The sequence below is a fragment of the Panthera leo genome, chromosome D2 (assembly GCF_018350215.1).
Source record: "Panthera leo isolate Ple1 chromosome D2, P.leo_Ple1_pat1.1, whole genome shotgun sequence".
NCBI classification, from domain to species: Eukaryota; Metazoa; Chordata; class Mammalia; order Carnivora; family Felidae; genus Panthera; species Panthera leo.
Window position 1 is genome coordinate 39,732,945 of NC_056689.1, and position 25,862 is coordinate 39,758,806.

General features: G+C 39.4%; 1 long non-coding RNA gene across 1 annotated transcript; it reads left to right on the forward strand.

Annotated features, from left to right (window-relative positions):
* The first annotated feature begins 6,019 nt into the window (after window positions 1–6,019).
* LOC122202682 lies at window positions 6,020–15,246 on the forward strand. The gene is made up of 3 exons (XR_006194792.1): window positions 6,020–6,219; window positions 13,358–13,486; window positions 14,945–15,246. It is a non-coding gene; the product is annotated as an uncharacterized LOC122202682 (long non-coding RNA).
* The last annotated feature ends 10,616 nt before the right edge of the window (window positions 15,247–25,862 follow it).

Consider the following 25,862-nt stretch of genomic DNA (forward strand, 5'->3'; position numbering starts at 1 on the left):
TGGGATAAAGAATTATTTCAAGAAAGGTAAAACATAGTCAAAGAATTATTGAAATCCCATCAGTAGCTGCTAGGATCAGAGTCAACATTTTGAAATAATAAACTGACACTGACAGAAACACTGGGAGGTTCTCCCAGAAGGGAATGCAAAAGGAGGAAATGAGTGAAAAATATGAGAAAGAAAAGGATAGTTATGAAGACAAAATTATCTCTTTGAGGAAGAGCCAGAGGCACTGGAACAAGAGTTACTACAGCAGGCAAAACAGAATAGAACTTTCCTGAAAAGTAAATAAATTAACATGTGTTTTAAAGATCTGAATATGAAGTTTGAAAAGATTTCTATAACAACGGATAGAAATCCATGAAAAGAGTCTCGATTCTTCAGGACTCTCTGGTTCACGGTTCTCAATATACTATTTATTTCCACTTGACGAAGGAAGGCTGTTTGTTACTCCTAACTTTTATTTCTATTTGAATCAGCTTCCAGCTCATGATGAGCAATTTGGATTGCTTGATCACTTGGTCTGTCAAGATCATGTGTTCAGTCTCTACAAAGACCTGATCAAATTCTGAAAGTTATTTACGAAGAGGAGAATGAATAGTTCATTAGGATTTGTTCCAGGATCTTGGCTGATTTGGCTGAGTCCCCTATTGTTATTTTTGAGGTTTTTGCAAGCTTCTTGCAGCACCTTGATGACCCAGGTACTTTGTGTATCATTAGGCAGATTAGGTCTTAAGGGTTAAGAGACAGAACTCCTTGCTCTATAGGCTGTTCTAACAGAAAGCTTTCTTTTGCTCTGAGCTCAAAGTTGATAGCCTCTAAAGTGGCTTCCAATAATTCCTGACTGCTAATAGTCATTCACTCCTGTATGTAATTCTTTCCCTTTGAATGTGAACTAGAACTGGGTACTCAGGTCTAGCAAAAATAAATAAATAAATAAATAAATAAATAAATAAATAAATAAAAACTAAAATAAATAAATAAATAAAGTAGCAAAATTGAGGGGCTATCACTTCCAAGGTTAGGGTACAGAAAGACCATTAACTTTCCTCTCTCATTCTATTTCTCTCTTGAAGCTCTCATCCTGGGGGAAGCAAGCTTCTGTGCTGTGAATAGCTCTACAGACAGACACATAAGGCCAGGAAAGGGTGTCTCCAGTCAAGAGCCGGTGAGCTTGGAAACGAATCTTTGCAGGTTTGCCAACAGGCGCAGGAGTAGGCTTTTAAGCTAATTCTCCCCAGGCTGAACTTTGCAACCCTGGAAAACACCTTGATACTCCCCCCCGCCCCCCACCACCCCGTGTGACAGACCCTGAGCCAGAGGACCCAGGTAAGGTGCTCCCAGACTCCTGACCCACAGAAGCAGGAAGATAATACATTTTTATTGTTTTAAACAGATACAGTGGGAGCTGATGTGTTCTGTAGCAGTAGGTAATGAATACACAAGATCAAAGATGGAAGTCTTTGAGGTTATTTGCCTAACTCTTCGGGGGAGGTAACGAAATTTGTTGAATGCTGCTTCTGAAATTCAAAGAAACCATGGGACACTCTTTTTCTTCCTCAGTAGAAGGTTGTGTAAGCAGGAGCAGCTTTTCCTTTCATTATGGAGGAATAGCGCAGCATACCCAGACCACTGGGCCTGCCGGAATTTCACCGAGGCGACAAACCCTTTTCATTCCAGAAGTCTATTTCTGATTTTCAGCAATGTGCATCTTACCAGGTCAAAAGTTGTTATATGGAAACTTGAGGTGTCATTTATGAACAGAATAGCAGTAAAATTATATTTTCAATGATATTTTATATATTTAAAAATAAATACATATAGCACCTTTGTTTGTGTTCTATAGAAATATATTACCTTTTAGGTAAAGAATAATCTTTAAAGGGCACCTGGGTGAGCATCTGACTCTTGCTCTGAGTCGGGCTCTGCACTAACAGCAAGGAACCTGTTTGGGATTCTCTCTCTCTCTCTCTGTCTCTCAGAATAAATATATATATTTTTTAAAAAAGCATAGTATTTAATATAATTAAATAAAAAATTAATTACGTGCACAGAGAGCAGCATCTACTCTGATTTTTCGGATGGACTCTGAGTAGCCTAGTGTGGCCAGAACTCATCATTGTACTTAATATAGTAGAAGATACGCACGAGCCAGGGCTGGTGGATCCAGACACTTAATAGCAAAGCCCAGCACAATCATCATGAATTCAAGTCCGCTTTCCTTCTCTACCTTGACCTATTTCTTCTTGAATTTTAAACCCAGTTACCGAAGCTCTTTTTTTTTTTCGTGTAGCTAATTTACATTATTTACATACAAAATAGGAAACATTTCTACTTGCTTGGCTTAAATAATCCAATAGCGAGACGATCTGAATTTCCCAAAAAATGTTTCTCAGAAAGGCTTCTGTAAGGGAAGTCTGTTTCCTTCATTGTCAACAGGTCTGAGTGTGTGTTCCAATTCTGCTTGGGGCTAGCTGCGTAAGGTGTCAAATTGTTTCACGTCTCACAATGTCAGGGTTTTTGCTGAAGCTTCTGGGCGAGTTTATGAATATCCACTAATCTTTTTTGAAGGACCAGATGGAATTACATTATGAGCAGTGTTTTGTGAGGTCGAGTGTCAAATATAAGTTAGGTTACACATTATGCAATATAAAACAACAAATTACAGATGATGAAGTGTTTTTCTAGAAAAGCAGTTTATTGACCACCCTTGGGTTTCTGGCGACCAGAGACTGTCTACCTGGTACCGAAACCCATTCTTAATTCTCTTTTTTCATCGATATGTTCATTCGTCATTCAGTCATTAATCAATTCACCATTCAGTGTTTTATTTATCCATTAGAATTATTTATGTGGTTCCTACAGAAGGTAATAGACAATAGTTCCATTTAAAAATGCATTACAGTGAATTCCTGGAAGAAGAACAAGCGAGAGAGCCGAGTCCTGGATACGAGACCAGGTTGGCTGCTAAGTTGGTTTGTGATCTTAGAGTTTCTTCACCGCTTTCTAAAGCTGTTTCCTTAGCTTAAAATGAGGACGGTGTTAGCATAGATGATTTAAAAATGCCTCTCATCCCTGATTTTCTCTGAGCATGCAGAGCACCTGATTTCAGAAGTGACTTCTTCCAAGAGGCTTGGCGAAGAGGCCAAGAGGCCTTCCAAGAGGCCTTCCAAGAAGCAAGGCCGCCACTCTCTGCCCTTGTCCATAACCAGAGTCTGGATCTGCTATGGCAAGATGTCAGGAGGAGACAAGATAGGGAGGCGGGAGGAGCGCTGAGCCCTGCCAAGGTTCAGAGCATATTTCTGGTGGAAAACATGTTCACGGAAAGGTCAAAGAACAGGAGGAGAGCGAAAAGGAAGTGAGAAGTGAAAAAGGAGACAGCTGTGAGTCTTGCTTCCTTAACCTTGAAGGGGAACATAAGGTCCTCGTTAAAACAATCCTTGTTCTGTAATCACCCACAGCCTGGTGACTCCACTACCCGTGCATGCCAGCACCCACCATGCAGCCAGCCTTCTGTGCTTCACGCAGAACTTCTTACTTCCCACTCGCAGCTGCTGCCCCACCGTACTCTCATTCTTCAACGCAAGCCTGTTTGCCCAAGGCAGGGTGCCTTAGATCCCGGATTCCCAGGAGGCAGTGTGCAACGGAATCATATGTCAGGTTGTTAAACATCCTGATTCATGGGCGCAATCCCCAGATAGTCTGCCGCGGTGGGTGTGGGGTGGTGTCCTGCAAACAGAACGCTTGACACACATGGGTGGACTCTGATAGAGCTGACCTTTGGGGTATGGCTCGAGAAATGTGACGCAAATCAACTGCTGGGGAGTTCTTTGACTACGCAAGAAAAATCCTAGGTTGTCACAGTGTGTGTGTGAAGTCACTGTGTGTGTGAGCCTGTTCTCTCGATGGAAGGGTGTGGTTTCTATTTTTAAAATCTTTCATTTTTTACGGTGCGACTTGTGATATCTTAAAGCTTTTACAAGTTGCTATATAAATATAGTATTATATGTCTACGTATAGTTCTCCATATGCAGAAATAATATATACCCTCCAAGAACATCATATTTATAGGTTAAAAATATAATATGTATCCAACTATTTACATAAAAGTGTCTGCCCCTGTTCACATGTGATACACATAAGAAATTTAAACCTAATAATGTACTTTTGTTGCAAATGTATTGCATAGATACGTAGAGCCCCATATCTGTCCATAGCATGCACAGTTGTATGTTTCTGTGGATTTAACGGTTATTGTTTATTTGAGGTATAGTATCCATCACTTTCTAATTGACTGATGATATTAACTGAATAATCCATTGTGCCTATTATGAGTACAGGAAGGAAAAATTATGGAAAGACAAAAGGAAATAAAATGCATGAAGGGAGTGTGCCAAGGACTTGCAGAGATTGTATTGCATTGATCAGTACTTCTCCTTACAAAGCTCCCCCTTCAACAGTAGAAAGTAAGTGTAAAAATGCAAGCAAGCAATGCTGACGTAGTAGGATGCACACAGTAATACAGGAGAACAGATGAGGTTGAAATTAGTTTTGCCTGTGAACTTAGTTTTATAGAAACAGTGCTTTCTGGGCTTTAAGGATGAATAGTTTTTCACTCTAATCACTTCTAGGTGCTAGGAGTCGAAGCATGAGCAGGACACAAATCCATGTCCTTGTGGAACTTATTATTATTTTTAATGTTAATTTATCTTTGAGGGAAAGAGTGTGTGGCAGGAAGGGCAGAGAGAGAGGGAGACAGAGGATCCGAAGCGGGCACAGAGCCTGATGCAGGGCTTGAACTCACAAACCATGAGATCATGACCTGAGCCGAGGTTGGAAGCTTAACTGACGGAACCACCCAGGTGCCCCTTATATTCTTCAGGGAACTTATATTCTGCAGGGAAAAAAGATAGGTAGAAGATAGTCCCATAAAAAATGAATGCCCCCTTTTGATCTAGGTAGAAGGGGAAGGACAGACAAGGGCGTGAGGGACAGAAGAATGATAATACTTTTGAGGGTCTAGACATGGTTCAATGTGCGTGGAATATAAAGTGGAAGAGTGAGTGTGGAGAAGAACAGAGCTGGGAACAAGTCAAGGGAGAGGTGATGATCTTTCAGGTCAGGATCAAGTTTAAAGAAACCTTTCCCCATAGAGTAATAGTAAGTCCCTGAAAGGGTCCCTGTAAAACAGGCACATCATCAAAGCAGTGGCACATGAACAAAGCCACGTTGGCCACAGAAGGGGACTGGATTGGAGGCCATGAAACTATAGCCAGGAAAACCAATGAGGAGACCAAGGAGAAATAGTGGGGGATGAGTGGAGCTGTCTACAAGGTCAAACAGATGTGTCTGGGTGACTGACAGATGTGTTAGAAGAAGGATAAATGAAAGACAGAAAGATGCTAAAGACAATTGCCATGATTCTGTTTAGGCCAAATAGTGGATTTGCTGAGAAAGGGAACACCAGAGAAAAAACAAGTTTTGGGATCGTTTATTAAATTTCTGACTTTTATAATAAAAGTTGACAAGCTTATGAAACATCCAGATGGAATAAAATTATTTGCAAATCTTATGTCTGATATGATAAAGAACTTGCAGCTAGAATAAAAAAGGAACTCTTCTTTTTAATTTTTAAAGTTTATTGGGGCGCCTGGGTGGCTCAGTCGGTTAAGCGTCCAACTTCGGCTCAGGTCATGATCTCGAGGTCTGTGAGTTCAAGCCCCGCGTCAGGCTCTGTGTTGACAACTCAGAGCCCCTCCCCCTGCTCACACTCTGTTTCTCTATCTCAAAAAGAAAGAAAGATTAATTTTTTAAAGTGTATTTATTCATTTTGATAGGGGGCAGAGGCAGAGGGAAGGAGAGAGAATCCCAAGCAGGCTCTGTGCTGTCAGCACAGAGCCCAACACAGGGCTCGATCCCACCAACTGTGAGATCACCCACCAACTATGAGATATGACCTGAGCCCAGGTCAAGAGTCAGATGCTTAACTGACTGAGGCACTCAGGTGCCCTTAGGGGGTTAGAACTTTTAGTCACTCTCCTCTCACAGATACCTCCAAGGAGGGGAGAGGGGCTGGAGGCTGAGTCAGCCAAGAGACGGTGACTTAATCAATCCTGACTATGCAGTGAAGCCTCCGTAAAGAGCCTAACAGACAGGGTTTGGAGAGCATCCAGGTTGGTGAACACGTAGAGATGGGAGAGAGAGGCACACCTAGAGAAGGTATGGAAGCTGTGTACCCTCTCCCCGTGCCTCACCCTGTGTATGTCTTCATCTGGCTGTTGATTTGTATCCTTTATCACATTATTTAATAAACTGGTCCTCAAAACTAAGCATTTCCCTGAGTTCTGTGAGCCGCTCTTGCAAATTAAGAGAATCAAGGAGAAGGTCATTGAAACTTCCAGTGCATAGAAGATTGGTCAGAAGTATGCAGGTAACAGCCTGGGGCTTGCAAAACCGGCCTCTGAAGTGGGGGGAGCAGTCCTTAACCTGTACAGTCTGCTGTTACCTCTGAGTAGGCAGTGTCAGAGGTGAGTTGAATTCTTAGACTTCCTCCTGGTGTTGTAGGGGATGTGGGGACCCCCCCAACCCGACACACACATTGGAATTGGGTCTGAAAATCTTAAAAGAGTTCCAGATTTATAAAGTCATCTTCTATGTTCTTCTAAGAAACTGGGGCATGACTGAAAGTTTTTAGAGAGTGATTAAATAACCTCAGAGTTTGCATTCTATGTGAAAATTCCAGCAATCATGAATTTGAAAGGATTTGTGCTCATTCCAACTTTATGTTCTCAGTCCACGTAGAGGTAGCATGGTAGAGCAAATAAGGCATTTTTAAAATTCATTCATTTTATCACTCACTTACACATTCGACAAACATTGGTAAACACCGACAATCTGCCAGGTTTTTGATTAGGCACAGCTAAGTGAGTAAATAAACAGGATCATCTAACCTGGTGAGAAGCACTCTAAAGAAAAACATCAGTTTCACATGATGGAATGTGAGGTAAATTGTAATATGAGAACCAAGTGATGAAAAAAGGAAGGCAAGTAAAACTTATGGGAGGAACACTTCAGGCAAAGGAACAAGTTCCAAGGCTCCAAACCAAGAGAACCCAGAGTGATTGGAGCCTGGTCATCAAGGAGCTTGTTAGGAGATGAGGCTGGGTCAAGGCCATGACAAGGGGTTTGAGTTTTATTTTCAATGAAGCTAAGCTCCGGGAGGACTTCAAGTGGAAGCTGGTGACCATACATTACATTTTAAAGGCTCCCTCTGGTTTCTTTGTAACAAATGTTTCTATATGTTGCAATCATGGGGTTCATTTACACACACACACACACACACACACACACACACACACACGCACACGCACACACAGACACAAAAATCACTTCTCTCATTTTGGGAATAGGGTAGGAATGTAGGTTCCTACCTTTTGTAATGTTAAGCTTGGTCATATTATTGGCTTTGGCAAATGAATTACAAGCAGAGGTGATTTGTGTGACTTCTTGGTCAAAGTTTTAAAGAGCCCTTTCACAATTTATTATGCCCTTTTTGTTCTGCTTTGGGGATCATATGTGGAGATTGGAGCCTCCATTAGCTAGATTCCAGAAGGTCTCAGATGTGCTGAGCACTTTCTGTGTACTCCCTCCTCACTTGTTTAAGCCACTGAGATTTTTGCTTTGTTTTGTTACCACAGCATAATCTAGACTAACTGATCAACACGGCATGTTTAGGGAATTTCCATCTGAGTCCTGACTTGCCAAGCTAGAAGCCATAACCCTATTTCCTAGCTTCTTTTGTGGTAGGAGCACAAGTGTGATATAGGCGTTTTCTATCTCCTACTTTTTCAGTTTTGGAAGATTGTATGTTTCTAGGAATTTATCCATTTCTTCTAGGTTGTCCTGTTGTTGGCTTCTAATTTTCCATAGTATTCTCTTATAATCCTGTGCATTTCTGTGGTATCAGGTGTTACTTCCCCTTTTTCTTTTCTTATTTTATGTATGTGAGTACTTTCTCTTTTTTTCGTGACAATTCTGGCTAAGGGTTTGTCAGCTTATTTATCTTTTCAAAGATCCAGTTCTTGGTTTTATTAATTTTTTTCTTTTCTTCTTTTTTTTCTCTCTCTCTATCCTTTTTCTCTTTGTGTCAGTTATTTCTGCTCTAATACTTATTATTTTCTTTTATTCACCTTGGGTTTTGTTTGCTCTTCTTTTTCTAGTTACTTCAGGCGAAAGATTAGATTGTTTGAGTTTTTTCCTGTTTCTTGAGGTAAGCCAGTATTGCTATACTTGCTTCTTAGAACTGCTCTTACTACAGAGATTTTGGACCATTGTGGTTTCATTTTCCTTTGTCTTCATGTATTTTTTTAGATTCATTATTTATTTTGAGAGAGAGAGAGAGAGAGAGAGAATGACTAGGGGAGGGGCAGAAAGAGAGGGAAACACAGAGTCTGAAGCAGGCTCCAGGCTCTAAGCTGTCAGCACAGAGCCCAATGTGGGGCTCAAACTCATGGACCCTGAGATCATGACCTGAGCCAAAGTTGGACGCTTAACTGACTGAGCCACTGAGGTGCCCCTAAGCTTCTTAAAAAATGTACTATTTCCTTAATCCCTTAGTATGTAAATGTTTATTACGATTCTCTGGAACATTGAGAGCTACAGTTTTTTTTGGAGCAGAGTTCAGGAAATTGAGGTATACATCACTTTCTCTTAAAGTTTTCTGCTTTAAATTTATAGATTCTGAGAAGTAAAGACATTTATTAGTAAATCATTTGCTGGTTGGTAAGTTTTACCATGAACTCCTGTTGGTGCACAGAAACATGTTAAAAAATAACCCTATTAAACTGTGTATTTTTCCTCAAAGATATATAGTCACTGTCTTTGACTGATAGTGATTAGTCACTTTGACTAATCAGTCAACACACCAAGAAATTTTTGGTCTCTTTAGGGAGAGTAGACAGAACTAAATATAACGTAAAAGAATGTTCATCTCTAAAGGGAGTTAAAGTTTATCGGGAGTTTTGAGCCTGGAGAGATTCCTCACACCTGGGGTCACCTTTACTTTAAGAGACAAGATTTCTGGCCTCCTCCGCTGGCTTGGTCAGTGCCATTGAGCTTGTAAAGTTCTGTGGGATCCTGCTCTGCATTGGTTTGGCTGCTTGCCCTGATGGAAATTCTCATTTCTCCATCAGCCGATACCATAAACAAATATGCTTTATGTGCTGCTTTTGTGCTTATAGGATCGGCATGAAATATGGCCTTGGGCCACTTGAAAATGTAACTATAAAATTTTATGGGGGATAATGGTTCCCAGAGTGCTGTCCCCCATCTTCTACACTCAAACAACTTTTATGCAATGCCTACTGCTTCGGCAATAATTGACATGTCCTTGCAGAAACCAATCCAATCTCTGACTATTAATTATTTTTTAATATCAGATGGACTATTTAAACAAATATTCATGCTAGTGGAGCTTTGTGAAGAAGGGCCATGGTGAGGCTGAAGGAGAGGGGCTGCCCAGGAAAGGGTGACCGGCCATCCAACCAAGCTTCCACCGGGGGTCTTCACTTTCTTTCATCCATCAACCTTGTCTGTGGGCTCACCATCATTCTTTCTGGTAACCCATGCTTTGAATGCCCCCAGAATTTTGTGTTTCGGCTTCCCGGAGTCTGGTTTATGCTTAAAAATAGTTCACAAATAGATGTTATTTTGCTGTCTTTCCACCTCTCCTCCCTACCCGCCTCCCACTTCCTTTGTTTCTTATGTTTTGAAATGGATAACGTAAGCCCGTTTCTCATGTCATAACACACTGTGATCATTGGTCTGCTCAAGACCTTTTTTGGTTTTGGTTTTGTTTTCAACAAAACTTTGACTTTGTGTCTTCATTTCACGTAGTTGTTTCTATTTATACCTTTATGGAAAATTTTTCTGATTTGACTAATGTGGGTTTTTTTTCTTCTTTGGAGGGAGAAGCTGGAGATTCCCAAAGTTTGGACTGATATGTCATCTTTTGCACTCATTTATGGAAGTGGTATTTTCATAAATATCTCATTCTCTTTCTTATTTATTTTATACAGTTCCATGTTATTACTATGGAACCATGTTTGTACATATAATCTATTGCTTCCAATGATTATGGAGAAGAAGTTCAGTGTATATTCAACATGCTTAACTTGTCCAAATGATAGCCACTTACACCAGGTCTAACTCTCTGCTACCAGGCACTGTAATGAACATTTTTATACATGTGCCCTTATGGATCTGTGTGAGACTCCTTTGTGGCATATGATCTAGAGAAAAAAGTTGCTGGGTTATATGTATTGCATGCATTCTCAAGAGTGATATTCTTTGAGTATGACCACAGGAAATGGCCAATAAAAATGGACACTGTCCATGGTTCTGGAGCAAGTTCCTGGGGGACCTCAGCTCTGCCAGGTATCACTATTTGAGGTAATGGACCATGAATGATCTAAAGGTTCCCTGAGAAAGATCCAGGTTATTTGTGGTGGCAGGAGGCAATTGAGAAGATCGAGAAGAAGCAGCTGTCAACCAATCAGAACAAAAACATTAACAGATACATGGTTCCTGTGCCTCCAGCTGGCACAGGAACTCATGTATTGACTCCATAGTGCCAGGCAGGGTCTCTGGAATGGAGCCCTGGTCCACACTCCCAAGAGCAGTGTGGGAATATTTTGAAAAGATGGACTTCTATCACTCCATCAGTTTGTTTCAGTGGTTTTTTCAGATTTCATTTTTTTCTCGAGTCAGTTTTATCATTTTTTTATGTTTCCACATTTGCAAATATTATAGAGGTTTTCAAATGCACTTATATATCATTAGTCAATATTCTCTCCCTCTCCTCTTTAAAATTTCTGTGTGTCTCTTCTAAAAGCTCTGAAAGTCCTAGCAGCCATTATTAATAAGAGTGGTCAAGTTATATGTTTCTCCAGAAGTATTTCTTTTCTTTCGTTCCCTCCTCCTCCTCATTATTATTCTTATCCCTCTTTTCCTCTTGTTTGGGCCCTCCTCTGACAGTCTTACATGCTGTGCACAGAAGTAAACTATGGTCACCACTGTGTCTTTTTCTATATACACGCATGTCCAATGCTGTTACTTCTTATGAGCACTGCCCTGTCCATCATGTTCTGCCTCAGCCTCCATTATATAATACCAACTCCCAATTGACTCCAACTTTATTACTGAATACAGCAGCCCAGTGGCCCCACTGCTTCTACCTGTCAATCGTGTTGCAACGGTATCACCATCTTCTGGCAGATATGACGTTGCCCTCCTGCCACCTTTCTGCACACTTTTTCACTGCAGTGCCCCAAACAAAGGGCATTCTGTGTTGAATCTACTTTTTATGACTCTCTGAGAAAGATTAATAAGAGCACATGTGTCCTAGTATTTCAGAGAGATTTAGGAAGCCAGATCTGGAAGCTTTTAGTTATAGCCACCAACCCTTTCTCTATGACTCACATGCGAATATTGAAGGCCTAGATCAGGAGACAGATTTTTACGTCAAATAATAATGTTCTTCTTCTGAAACAGAGGCCAAGCTTGTTTGCTTGGTATTTCTCTCTTCGGGTGTGAAGGCTCCTCCATTCCCTAAGGAAATGGACTTTTAGTAGATTAACTTCCATCAGTTCAGCTATGTCAGTACCCCAGGGATGTACATTGCTCCTTCTCTCCATTCCATCCAAATAAGAATGCCAAGGGAGAAAATAACTAGAAGATGGATAAAATGTTGGCAAGGGCCTAGTCAGTGTACCTTTGCTCCAAATATACCAAGTTACAGAGTAAACAAAAAGAGTCAGATAAAAGTGGGCACAGATGACAGGTAATAGAGCATAAGAGTAATTTACAATTACAAATATGTCTGGGAAGTGCTTCCACCTCTGGATCGTATTTGGATGAGTCTTGGCAGTCAGAATTCATGAACCCACCTGCCCTGGGGATCATTTTGTCTCTTCAGTATGGCTTGTATCTCTTTACTGATTTAGTCAGTATGCATTATGTATCATAATCTCCAAGAGGCCAACATGATACTTTTCATTTCCAGGTTCTTATGAACCTATCTTCCATTCCCCTACCTATGCAACAGATATTCTAAATCTTATAACACTTTTTCTATAATTTTTAAAGTTTAACTTAACGTCTGTGCTGGCTGACATGGTATGACATTCTTAAGCTTTTGACACCTTTTTCTTTATGAAAGAACCATTGATGAAGGCTAATGGGAGGTAAATTGTAATGTTCTTTTGTGCTTGAAGGAGTTACTTGTGGAACAAGAGAGAGAAGGCTTGAGGTTGAGTCCCAGATCACCAGCTCCTCAGACCTATGGCTGTGGCTAACTTATTCAACCTTTGTAGGTAGACTACCAGGCTTCTTTCTATGATAAAAAGTAGGATAATTACCCCTGGCTATTATGGTACCACTATTGAATAAAAATCGGTACGAGAACACTTTATTGTCTCTAAATTTTATGCATGTATAGCAAGATGGATAATATTTTATTTTCTTAACAACTGACTAGGGGCATTCTTCTTAGAATAGAACTAACTTTATTGAGTCAATAATTTGATGAGTATGCTAGGGGTAGAAGTTAAACCTCTTGTTGAACAGAGTAGCACAAAGTCTTCAAACTAAAATTTTGAACTGAGAACTTATAGAAGAGATTAGGGAATGTGTGATGAGTAGAGGGCATTGTAAGCACCCTGAGTATCTCTTTGTGAGAAATGTAGTATCTCCACTTGAATCTCACCCATCCCCACCCTCAGTCTTTACCATGTATCCAACACATCTGAATGTGTTGTAAAATCTGGTGGAAGGGGTCGTTTTTCATTTTGAGAAAGCCACTTCTGAAAGTGGTTGGAACGCAAGGTGTATGGTTGGGGTGCTTGCTCCTGCAGCATCTTTGTCTATACCAGATACATTGTTTTAGATGAACTGACCGAGAAGAAAAGAAACACAGTTGTTGAGTTAAATTCCTGTGGATGAATACTTCCCACCATTATTTCTTTGTAAAAGTTACGAGCAAATGTAACTACCAACCCCAAACCATGGCAGTGCAGGTTAGGCACTGGGAAAGAAATCTGTTCCACTCGTATAGACAGCTTGGAAATTGAAGACCAAGTATAGGGTTCCTAGAATGTGCAATGGTTCCTAGAACATGGCAGAAAGAGTAGCTGATAGCTTAATTTGGGCTATAGAACCAGGGTTTCTTCTTGGTAGAGAAGGGGAGGGTATGAAGACATAGGCCTAGGGCAAGTTCTCAGCATATGGGTGCTCTGCAATTAGCATACAGACTTGAGAGCAACCATTTATGGTCAATATCACAATTTCTTCTGGGTTACAGTTAGTGGAAAGGCTCCCTCTTCTGGGCCAACATCCTGAAGTTCTCGGAAGCCTATGAATTCTGCCGGAAGTCTGGAAAGATGGCCACGATTCCCAAACGTCTGGGAACCATAATCTAGAAGATGGTGAGGTGAGAGATGGCAACTGCTAGATATGAGTCAGTTACTGGAACTGTGTTTGGAATAAAGGCAGCAAGAGGAAGAGAAGCTTAATCCTCAGGTGTCCAGGGAGAGGCCCTGGACAGAGTGAGAAAGGCTTGTTCATTAGGAAACACTCCCCTGCCTTGACCCTCAGAGGAGCAGACCCACCCCCTACCAAGTTCCATATTCTGATCCTCTAAACCCTGCCAGGACAGAGGCAAAATCAAGGCACACCTGAAGAGGGCCAAACAGAACAGCAGGCCTCTGCATATGTGGGATATCCTTGGTTATTCTCATCTTTCCCTCATGTAACTTTGACATGAAAGTTCTTATTTTTTGTCCTTGGACCCAATTTAGCAAAATCCCCCATTTGAACCTCATGTTATCCATAGAAATGTAAGCAAGAATGCACAGAGTGAGATGGAAGAGTTTGCAAATGTTATGTCACTGAGACAGACCTTCCTCTTATCAATGGTGGAAACTTGACACTTGTTAAGAGAATTTACTCAAAACTTGAGACTACATGCATTTCAATATTGGACTTGAAAACTATCCCTTAGGGCTGCTGAGGAATTATTTAACTATCAGGAGAAATTATCTTTCCTGGCTTTTCATTTATTATTGATTAGAGTCCAGACACTGAAATTAACACATAAACTTGTAGGGATTGAGGAGTTATAAACGATTTTTGATCACCAGAAGTGGAAATGATTTTCTTTCAGATAGCAAAATATAATCCCAAAGATCCATAGTTTTATGGTCCTGTAGAATTTTGACTAGTTGTGCATGTAACTTAGCAAAATCATTTCGCTATCCCAGTTGAGCCTGACTATATAAATTTCTGTTCCTTAAATGCTCTTATAACAGCTTTACAAGCCTGTTGTTTAACTCATTAATAAGTTAAATTATCTTTGATATGTTGGTACAAGAGTCATGTTTTACTTTATTGTAGAAACATACATTGAGAGACTGACAGAAAAGTCTGGACAGTGAAAGAAACTCCCGTCTAGTAATTTTTACTCCTCTTCCAAATAAACCAGAGTCTCAGTTGCATCTCGTGACTGATTCCTTGATTTTAACCATTCATTGTGCGTAAACTTAAATCCCCAGGGCATTTATCTTGTTGTATATACCCGGATAATTTATAGAAAGAATATGAAACTCAAGTCATGCAGAGTAGACACCATTATTATTTGGGCTCAACACTGTAATTTCCTACTGCTTGTCTGTCATCATTCTAAGGTTTCTTGTTTGATAAAGTCACCTCTGTTTCTTTTTAATGCTACCCACTCAACGCATATATCTGAAAACTGCTTATTTTCCCCCTGTTTACGTATGATGAGAAAATGCCTACTCATATTTAAAAGTATGAATTACTCTGATTTGAATAGGTGTTCTAGCTTGCTCACTTTTTCTTCCTCTTGTTCTGTGATTCTTAACTTTTTGAGGGTACACTTAGGTCATCTAATGAGACCTTTGGATCCCCCACGCTGGAAAAGATGGACATATACGTGATGTTTTGCAAATAATTACAAGATTCGAAAGATCCTATGGAGCTCTCTCTGTGAATCAATCAAGAATCTGGGAGCCACAAATCAAGAGACCCTCCTCTACCATTAAGTAAAGCCTTCCTATCTTTTTTTTTTTTTCCTGTTTCTAAATCCACATCCCTAGCCTCCTGTTTGAATTTTAGGACCATGTCCTGGGTTCTGTTTATAACCAAACTGTTTCAGCATCTTATTTCGTTCTGCTCCTGTGTCTCCCTTAGCATTGCATTTAGTTTTAACCATAATATGATATACATTTTTGGGACATGAATTGTATCTTTCACAAGAGATATGGTCTCATCTTATTTCTCTAATATATAGTTTTCTTGCTGTAACTTGAACTCCTAAGCCATTTATCTTGCCTTATGACTTTCCACATACCGCTAAAATTTAACTATGTGAGATGGAAATAGAAAAAAAGTCAAATGCCAGTTGATATTGTAAGTAATACCCACTCTTTGGGGCCAAGTGAACAACCCTTAGATAAAAGTTATCATCCTCGCTGTATTGTTTTTAAAGAGGTTGTATTTTCCACTATACTATGGGTCCTTAGAAGCATACAAGTATTATCATCTTTGAATTGTTCCCGTCCTGAGTGGACCATTTGGCACGGAGCAGCAGTTCATAAAACAGTTGAATGGATAATGAATGATAGAAGGTATCTGAAAAATTCTTTTCCTTCAAGCAGATATTGTGTTTTTCAGTCTCATGGTTCAATTACTGTTGGATTAGTTAGTAAACATACCCCACTTTCCTTCCAAGCGATCTATTACTATTGACATTGTGATTAATAATTCTAGTGTATAAACAGGGAAGTAAATGAAAATGGAATTTTGTGTGTAAAATATACACTAAATAGAAGAAAGAGAAGCAGTCAATATTTTGCAAATGGAAAGGGTCCAGACCATTTAAGGTACATCATTTTAAGCTTACAGACTGATGTATTTCTTGAATTTCACCTATGACCGGACTTTTGGAAGCTAAAGTCAAAACAGTTTGCCTAGAGAGGTATTTATTAGTTCTTGTACTTAAAAGTGTCTTTTCTGAAACACTGCGGACTAGAAGAAAGAACATGTGCTCTGGAGGAAAAGGACTGACTTAGAATGTGGGATTCATTCCTTTTAGCTGTGGGATCAAGACCAGGTATTTAACTTTTATATTTCTCATTTTCTTCATCCATAAAATTTGAAGTTATAGAACATATAGGGTTGTTCACTCATTTCATAAGTCAAATAATAGCAATATCTCAGGATAGTGCCTGGACTATAGGATGTATTAATACATGGAATCTATTAGTAGCTTATTTCTTCATGGTCAAGTTTTGCTCTGCAATTAAAATTTTAATTTACGTGGTGCCTCGTGCAGAGGATGTGAAATTTCCCACAGACATAATATATGTAGATTTGCTCATTATATAGAAACAATGAAATAGCAACAGTAAGGAGAAAGGGAGAAAACATAGTTGAAGTAAGAAAAGAAAATATGCAAAACCCACCTTTGAGCTTCCTGACAATGGTGATGGCTATGTAAACGAAATGGTAGAATTCAGAAACAGTTTGGATGTGTTCCCTGTTAACATGCATTCTTGCAAAGATCCACATATGACCAATTTCCTTCCTATTAGGGTATCCTTCTTCAGATACCAACAACCAGATTATTGTAACGTATGGATGGTTGGGGCCTGATCCATTTCCCCTAGTTGAATGGCCCACTCTGTCTGTTATGAGATTATTTTACAGTCCTCTTCTTCAGATTATAAACTTCATTCCTCACCTTTTCCAATTTGCTGCCGTGAGGTTTGGGGAGAGGGGTAACTCACTGTTGTTGTCATACATTGATGAAGCTAAATTTGGAGAGAAAATTCTTACCCAAGTCTTTTATAGAGTGTAGAGTGCTCACCTTTTCAGAAGTCTTGGTGCCAATTCTCTTTTTGTTAAGTCTGATCCTCTCTTTCTCATTCTCAATCAGGAAAATTGATAGGAAATTTTCCCCAGTAATCAATTTGCTAGTTCCTTACTCCAAGAGCCCAGCAGTCTGTTCTCCATCCCAGCTTTGACTTTTATCCCCGATTTATTTAAAGATTTTTCATAAGTTATCCTTCTGTTTCCTTCTAAGATTTTTTTTCTTCATATTTCTGAAATCTCTTCACTGCATTTTCCTTGATATGGTCCCATGTTCAGTACATTCTGTAGAATTTTGAAAAATAATTTCATGGGTTTCCTATTTATTTTCGTATTTTGGGTAGATATTTTGGAAAAAGTTCTTTATAATTTAGATGCTTCCTGTTTGTTTAGCACTTTGGTCTTTCACGTGGACATCTGGAAGGAATAGCATCAAATAAATGGGCAAATTTTATCATTTTGGAGAAGCAGTCTCTTCCTTCTCTTGACTGAGAGGCATTTTTAGAAGATACTGTGTAAGAAAGAGGTAAAAGGTAATTATGTAAAGAGACTGCAAAGAGGGTCCAAACTCTGTAGTATGCTTCTTGAGAGAAGTATGCTTCTGAGGTACATAATCGAAACTCCCATCTCTCCACTTCTAAAGACAGTTAAGAGAGTTCACTCTGGCCTCCACAGTCTCCTTACCAACCTCAGTTAGAGTGCTAATTCACAGACAGCAATGTTCTGGGTATGTGGCCATCTTGCCTATAGTCTGTGAGATCCTCAAGGGTGGGGTGAAAACCTCACTTACCATTTTTGTCTGGTTTCTTGCCCCATGTCTAGCAACCTGTATTGGTCAATACATTTTTGCCAAAAGAATTAGCAAGAATTAATTGAGTGTCTCCAATTTCAGTCTTTCTCTAGAACTAGAAAGGGTTCTGTTTATGAACTTTGAAATTATTCCAATTATAGAACTATAATATGATTAGGGTGTTTTGTTTTGTTTTTTCCCATCCCTATACTTCTACCTGACAAGAACTCAGGAGCAAATTTTTAGAGATGACCCTTATAATTTCCCCCATGCCAGTATTAAGAAACATAGCAAACTGTCCTGAAATGGTTACTGTAGGGACATTATGCTAGGCAGCCTTTACTCAAGAAGCATATTCTTGAAACTTCCTTTGATGCATATAAACCACATTTCATCTTTGGCCCTGTGTTCCCAATCTCACTTTCTGATTTTCTCTTGCTTTGTCTTTCTTCGGTTGAAATGATTTTCCAAACTAGTTCTTTAATTGTCATTTTCCTTTTTCTCACCTTCAGTAAGTTTTGTGCCTTCAGGCATGGCATTCAGACAGACTGATGGGCTCAATAGCACAAAGCTCACCTCTGGTAACTGCCCCACTCCCGATCCACAGCAGTAAGAGACAGACAGACACCCCCCCCACCCCCCCACACACCCACACACCCACACACCCACAGCAGTAACTGCCTTTATGGGAAGTCATAACAGCAGCTATCCTAAATTCACTGAGTAGTACTAAGAAAGGTCTGGGTTAATCAAAGGAAAGTATCATAAAGTTGGAAGCTACATACAGTCTATAATCAAAAGGAGCAAAGCTTCACCTTATGCATGACGGTTGGTGGGTGGGGGGGGGAACTTTATTACTGCATGCATACAGCCTCAGATCTCACAAAAGGAACAATTTTTGTTGTGCAAGAATTACATTTGCTTAATGTTACAATTGCCAATATCTTACTTTATCCTTTTTGGAGACATATGTCTAAAAGATTATAGACATCATCAATCCTCCTTTTAAAAGAGATGGAGAACAGAGGCTCAGAGAAGCTAAGTGAATTGCCCAAAGAATAAACAAATAAGTAGCCATAGGACTTGGACTCAGAACTTCTAACTCCAAAAGGCATATTATCACAAGCACTTTCTATTGAACCCTAGGGTTTGTAAAACGCTCTCACATAATCAACACATTCAATTCTTATAATTTTCTATTAAATTGATATTTTCTATATTTTACTAATAAGAGTTTCTACCAAAAGCTGCCCCAGAGTTGGAACCAGAACATACCCCAGGCTACTTGTCTCTAAATCTATGAATTTTTGACTGTCATTACTGAACGTTCTGTCCATCATATTTGCTCTAAGAACAGTGATGAAGAGAATTAAAAGTAATGTTGAAATTATGTTTTGTTAAAGTCAAAATTATCAGTGACATAAAGATTCTTACTTTAAGCTCATTGCAACTCTTACTTTAACTCATTGCAACAAATGCTTTATCTGCACATGATGACAAGGATCATCAGATAATCTGATCACTAGCCAAAGTGATCAGGGTAAGATGTTCTTGAAAAAAGAGTTTGTTGTGGGTTGGAGGGACACAATTCAATCACCCGCCTCCACCCTCATATGTTGAAGTCCTAACTCTCAGTGCTAATCCTCAGAATGTGACTATATTTGGAGATAGGATCTTTAAGAGATAATTATGTTAAAATGAGGTCATTAGGGTAGATCCTAATCGATTATGACTGGTATCTTCAGAAGAAGAGGAAATATGGATACAACCACAGACAGAGGGAAGATGATGTGAGGACCCAGGGAGAAGGTTGTCATCTACATGCCAGAGAGAGAGGCCTAGAACATGTCCTTTCTTCAATGGCCTTAGAAAAAACCGATCCTGGTGATACCTTGTTCTTGAACTTGTAAGCTCCATAACTATGAGAAAATAAATTTCTATTGTTTAAGCCATGCAGTCTGTGGTACTTTATTAGGGCAGCCCTAGAAAACTCACAGGGTTCATAAATAATTAATTAAGCTAAATCAAAGATGACTTTGCCAGTCTTGAGAAAATAGCAAACTATCTTTGATGTGACAATAAGAATTTCAGGGTGTATACACATGCAAATTTCATAACTAAAGAATATTAATCTAGCCTCTCACTCTCCAGGATACTGGTAGTGCAGTCAGAATTAGGGAGATATCAAGCGTTAAATCTTGAAATTTTATAGGACTGATTAGATTATAGGGGTTACCTCTCTTCTAGGCATAAGGAAAGTAACAATTAGAGCTTGCTTACAAAGATTTTATGGTAAGCAAGGATAGTTTGAGGTAATAGCAGAAAGCCCAATATCCTAAATTATCCTCCAATTTTTGTAGTTCCATTTTCAAAATCATTTTAGCGTCAAGGATTTTCATTTGTTAACTTATTATCAGGACACCAGTAGCTTCCCTTTACTTTTGCCACCAAGTGAATTGGTATCAGTTAGCAGTAATCTATTTGGACAGTTGAGTATCAACAGTCTATTTAAAGATAATGACTATAAACTGGCATATGCTACGCTAAAGAATTTCCTATAATTTTCCTTTTATAGGGAAGTGTAGAAAAAGAAAAAAAGGAAGTTTTTTCCTTTTCTACCCTTGTAGGTTCTTGGCTGGGGCTCTGTAACAAAAGACGGATGAACAAGAGAAAAACAAATAGAGGTTTATTAAGGTGTGCATCTCATATGCACATGAGAGAAACTCAGGGATGAGTAGCTCAAAGGGGTGGCTAGGGCTTAGGCTTTGTAGCATCTTAACAACAACAACAACAACAACAACAGCAACAAAAACCCAGTAAACTTTTAGATAAATGACAAGACACAGGAAAAGGACCTTGAATGTCTATGGGGTGACAAATTGTGGAAAGGCAAATATTTAGGAACCTACTGGTAGAGAAAGTTTCCTGAGTAAAGTTTGTTACCCAGATTCCTCTGGTGCCATCTCCAGGCTTGTAAGAGTCTAAAGTTGTCTCTGCCGATTAGCTTTTGTTCTTTCCGGTAGAGATTTATAAATTTAAATCCTCCTTTTAGGCAAATAGGGGGAGGACAGAGAGTTTTACTTCTCTCTCAGCTGACTTCAGCTCAAAATAATCATTATGTCAAAGTGACATACTAGTGGCAAATTCTGCTATCCTTCAGAAGCTCCTCTGTAAAATGTAGTGGTAAGAAAGTCCATATGAAAGTCATAGGTTTTGAGAGCTGCAAGGAGTGTTAATTCATCCAGCCCAGAACTTAATACCAGAGATGTACATCATACTCCTCTATGAATTGTTTGACGTAAAATATAGCTGAAAACTCCATGTTCCATAAGCCTGGGATGAGCCCTGAGCATCCAGAGCTACAAAAATTATCAGAGGTGATTCTGAGTCTCGCTGGTGATGAAGAACCAGGGCTCCCTTACTCATTGGCATCTGCAATGACCCAGGGCTCTGGGGCTGGAACAGGCCAAACTCTTCTGCTGCATCGTAATTTCCTCCAACATTCATCCTATGTGTTTTCTTGTCCCCTCGCCCCATCGCCGTAACTTTTCCCTAGATTTAAAGTGACTTTGGCAAAAAAGAAGATGAGGAAATCACAAAAGCCTTATCAGATAAATGCTCAAGCAATCAGAAAAAAGAAAAAAAGACACTCACCTCATCATCATCTTTTTTACTCCCTGGTGGGTGTGATTTCTATTTCAACATCAGCCTGGCTGGGCAGCCCCCTAATTAAATAGCTTCATCAGCTACAGGCTTTGAGATAACAGTGAGAACAATAAATGATAGGATATGACTTCAGAAAAATACTTGTAGCTAATGAATCACAATCATACACAGAATTTCAAGTGTACATCACAGGAAATATACCGAGTTAGAATATTGTGACTGGAATTGCTAACAGCACTAACAAGAACACTGGACCTTATGTTTTCCGTACTATAGGCCTTCAATTCTTTGGAAACTTGACTAACTCAAATTTGCCTACTCTTCCCCTTCCTTTATGTTAAATATTAGTCATAACAAACATATACATGGCACCATGTACCTATTTGCCAGTTGCTTCGAAACCTGTATCTTAGGTCTTATGTATGTAAATGGCAATGCTTTTTATCTAGATTTCCTGAAGAAGGACTATGTTTATGTCTTCAATTTATTTTAATTGCTTAGCAGCACTTAGCAAGACTTTCCAATTACTTCAGAGATTGGATGGTCCAGTCTAGTGGAAAGAACATTTCCATAGGAATCTGACATCTTGAATTTGAATTTCAGCCTACATGCAAGGTAAGCCATGGTTACTTAAACCTGTTTCCCAAATTCAATGAAGTATTTATAAGCTTTGATTTATGAGTTGTTGGGAGCATTAAATAAAACATGCCAAAGTGCTTTGAGGATTACAGAGTGTTGTGAATATATAACGACTTTCTGGTCCAGTTCCATGGACACGTTGACACATTCATTAAAAATGACACAATTAGGGGCGCCTGGGTGGCGCAGTCGGTTAAGCGTCCGACTTCAGCCGGGTCACGATCTCGCGGTCCGTGAGTTCGAGCCCCGCGTCAGGCTCTGGGCTGATGGCTCGGAGCCTGGAGCCTGTTTCCGATTCTGTGTCTCCCTCTCTCTCTGCCCCTCCCCCGTTCATGCTCTGTCTCTCTCTGTCCCAAAAATAAATTAAAAAAAAAAAAATGACACAATTAATTTCCAAAGGCAATTAGTCTTTTCAAAATACATATTATATTATTTAAGTGTGAAATGCAATAAAGGAAACATTTAAAATGGAGTTGGGAGGTCAGCACGGGGGCCTCTCACGGTTATTTCACTCTGACCACTTGCCCTCAGTTGCAGACCCCAACAGGAAGAGAGGTACATTGCATCCTAACAGGAAAAAGCCTACTCTACTACTTCAGTAGGAGATAGGATCTTCCTTGCCCACCAACAGGCTCAGCCAATAAAAAAATACCTCAGCTCAGTGGATGAGAAACCATCACCACCTGAACACTTGCTTTCTTCCAGTGGATTTCATCCAAAGCAACCCTGGCCAGCTTCCTTCTTTTCTTTGTAAAGTTTCTTTCCTTCCATCTCTGGGACTTGCCTCTGGTCTGCCGTAGCTTTAGTGTCCCAAATTACTATTCCCCTGCTATTCCCAAATAAATCCATTTTGTTGGTAAAATAACTAGCTGTTTTACCTTTAAAGTCAACAAATTGTAATTTTTTAGGTTTGGTATTACTGCCTCTTATATGGGAAATAATGGAAACCGAAAAACTAAAAATGTAGTATAAATGTAATTAGATTTTATTTTTTGCTAATATCTTTGGTTCTATTCTTTTGTCCTATTGGGGCGATTGCCTATCTATTTATTATACAATCTTTCACATTTATGACACAAGTAACATTTCCCTAAAACCATTCAGTAAATGTAATGGTATCTTTACTTGGTGCATGTTGTGTTGGTCCCAACCTATTGATGGTAATGCTCTTGCTAGAAATGCCTGTGGCACTTGTTCTTGCATATTACTTGTAGAAGCTCCACCGACATTTCCCCAGCTGGGGCCACTGTCGTGGGTGGGCTGGCCCTTGTGGTTCGTATGATTGCAGGATGCACTTCAGCAAAAAACCATCAGGGAACATTGAGGAACAAGTTTTATTACTAAAAAGTCCTGGAGGATATACAACGTGCCCCAGGACTACACAGCAAGGTCACAGGGAGGTGGGGAGGGGGAGTTGTGGGGGGAGAACCTGTGGCTTTGCCTTCGCTAGAGACTGATGGCTGGGTGTCTTGGGGTTTCACAGCACCACACATTATTGGCTAATTTGAAGCATTAAAAATGGAAACCAGGGCACTGGAGGCAGGGTCGCTCAAGCGGTCAGTTATCTAGGTCACCCGGTTTTCTGAAGGAGAATTTCACGACTGTGCATGACCTAGTTCTTTATCTGGTTGTTTTGCAAGTAGCTGTGTCATACAGCTGGCAATATGTTTACTCAAGATGGATGTCTTTTAAAACAAATGCCTGGCACAAATGTCAGGCACTTACACTACATTTCATATAAACAAGGAGGCAGAAAGGAAATCAGAGGTGCAGAATCTTAAGGAGGGGCGGTTTACCCACCATCAGTGGAACCATATTTATCTGTGCTTTCCCCAATTTTCTAATTTATCTGATCCAAAACAGTAGAAGGGATCATTCCTTCAAAATGGACTGAAACATTATTTGTTTCTAGAGAGATGCTTGGGATTGGTTACAAAAGGAAGAGTGATCAAATACATATTCCCTTTTTATGTTATCTTATTTGACTCGAATATGATTGTAAGCTCTTAGAGACATGGAACAAATATATTATTCATTTTTGTATATTGATTTTTAAAAAGGAAATTTTATGCCGATTATGAGTGATATAAACAGTATAGAAATACTAGACAATAAATAAATTTATAAGGATGCCAGCGAAAGTCATCCATAATACTGCTCTCAAGAGCTAAAACCATTTGGTGTGTTCTTTCAGACTTTTTTTTTCCTTCTAATATGTTTCCTTACAAAAATATGTGTTTATGTATGATTATAGAGAATGGGACAATATTTTACATGCTGTTTTGGAAGTTATTATTCTCATTTGATACTATACATTAGTCATGTTTCAAAGTAAGTGTGGGTGTACATCATCATTTGTCATGATTTTAGCTTATTTCCTTTAATGGAATGGTCATGATTTAATCTTCCCAACATTTATATTGGGCACTTCCAATGCCAGAGGCATTTCCAATTTTTTATTGTCATAAACAATGCTTAGCTTTGAGGACTGTTATCTAATCTACAAAACAGGAGTAAGAAAGCCTACTGCCCAGATTTTACGTGGGGAGTACATAATGTTTGAGTAAGCCGACACAGCATATATTCATACACAGTTTTTCATGTTATCTAGATTTTGAAGTGTGTTATCATATGAATGGGGACTGTATAGATTCATAATTTAAAATTATCTCTGCATCTGTATACATATCATTTCTCTTTCCTAATACTTGTGGTGTCGCTTGACTATATTTGTCTGAAAGTGTGAGGTCTTTCATTCAACAAACATCACGGATGATCTTTCTTGTGTTGGGCACAGTGCTAACTGTTAGGGATACAACGGCTGATAAGGCAGTCGTAGTTTGTTCTCTAATGGGGTGGACAATCTCATGGTAGACACAGATTTTAAAAAGAGGAGACAATGAGCAAAGAACGTTGAATTTTGGTAAGTGTTATGAAGGAAATGAACAAGGTTTGGAGAATGAAAATAATGGGGAGGGGTTGCATCAGATGAAGTGTTCAAGGAAGTTCCTTTCTGAAGAGGTGACATTCAAACTCTGAGATATAAGATGTCAGAAGGTGAAAAAAGAAACTGTAGTAAATGGAAACATCTGGGAAGGACGGGAGACTGGCAGAGACAAAGTTGGAGACTTAGGATGGGTTAATATAATGCAGACTCCATAGAGTACAAGAAGGAGATTTGGTTTTAACAAAACGCAGGTGGGAAGCACAGATGTATGGACATCTTTTATTGTTTTTCTTTAATTTTTTTTTTAATGTTTGCTTATTTTTTAGAGAGAGTGAGCGAACGAGCATGAGTGGAGGAGGGGCAGAGAGACAGGGGAACAGAGGATCCAAAGTAGGCTCTGCACTGACAGCTGAGAGCCCAATGCGGAGCTCCAACTCAGAAACCCTGAGATCATGACCTGAGCAGCAGTCGGATGCTTAACGAAGGGAGCCACCCCGGTGCCCTGCTCTTCCTTAAGTTGTAAGTTTCACTTACATTATTTTTCCCTTTATAATGGGACCAGATAGTTGTAAAACATTGTCTTTCTAGATATGCCTCACCCAACACTGCATTTGTTCCATGTGACACCTACTTTTTAATGTTGGTGAAATATTAGGAAGAATGTGTAACATTTTGTAAATTTAAAAAATTAGCCCTTTGACTCTTTCTAAGTTACCGGGAGGGATGAGTTCAAGTCTTCAATTACGATTGTGGATTTTTCTATTTCTTTGGGATCTGTCAGTCTTTGCTCAATATATTTTGATACTCTGTTTTTAGTTGCATACAAATTTAAAATTGCCTATCTTCCTAATGAATGGAGGCTTGTAGTGACATGTC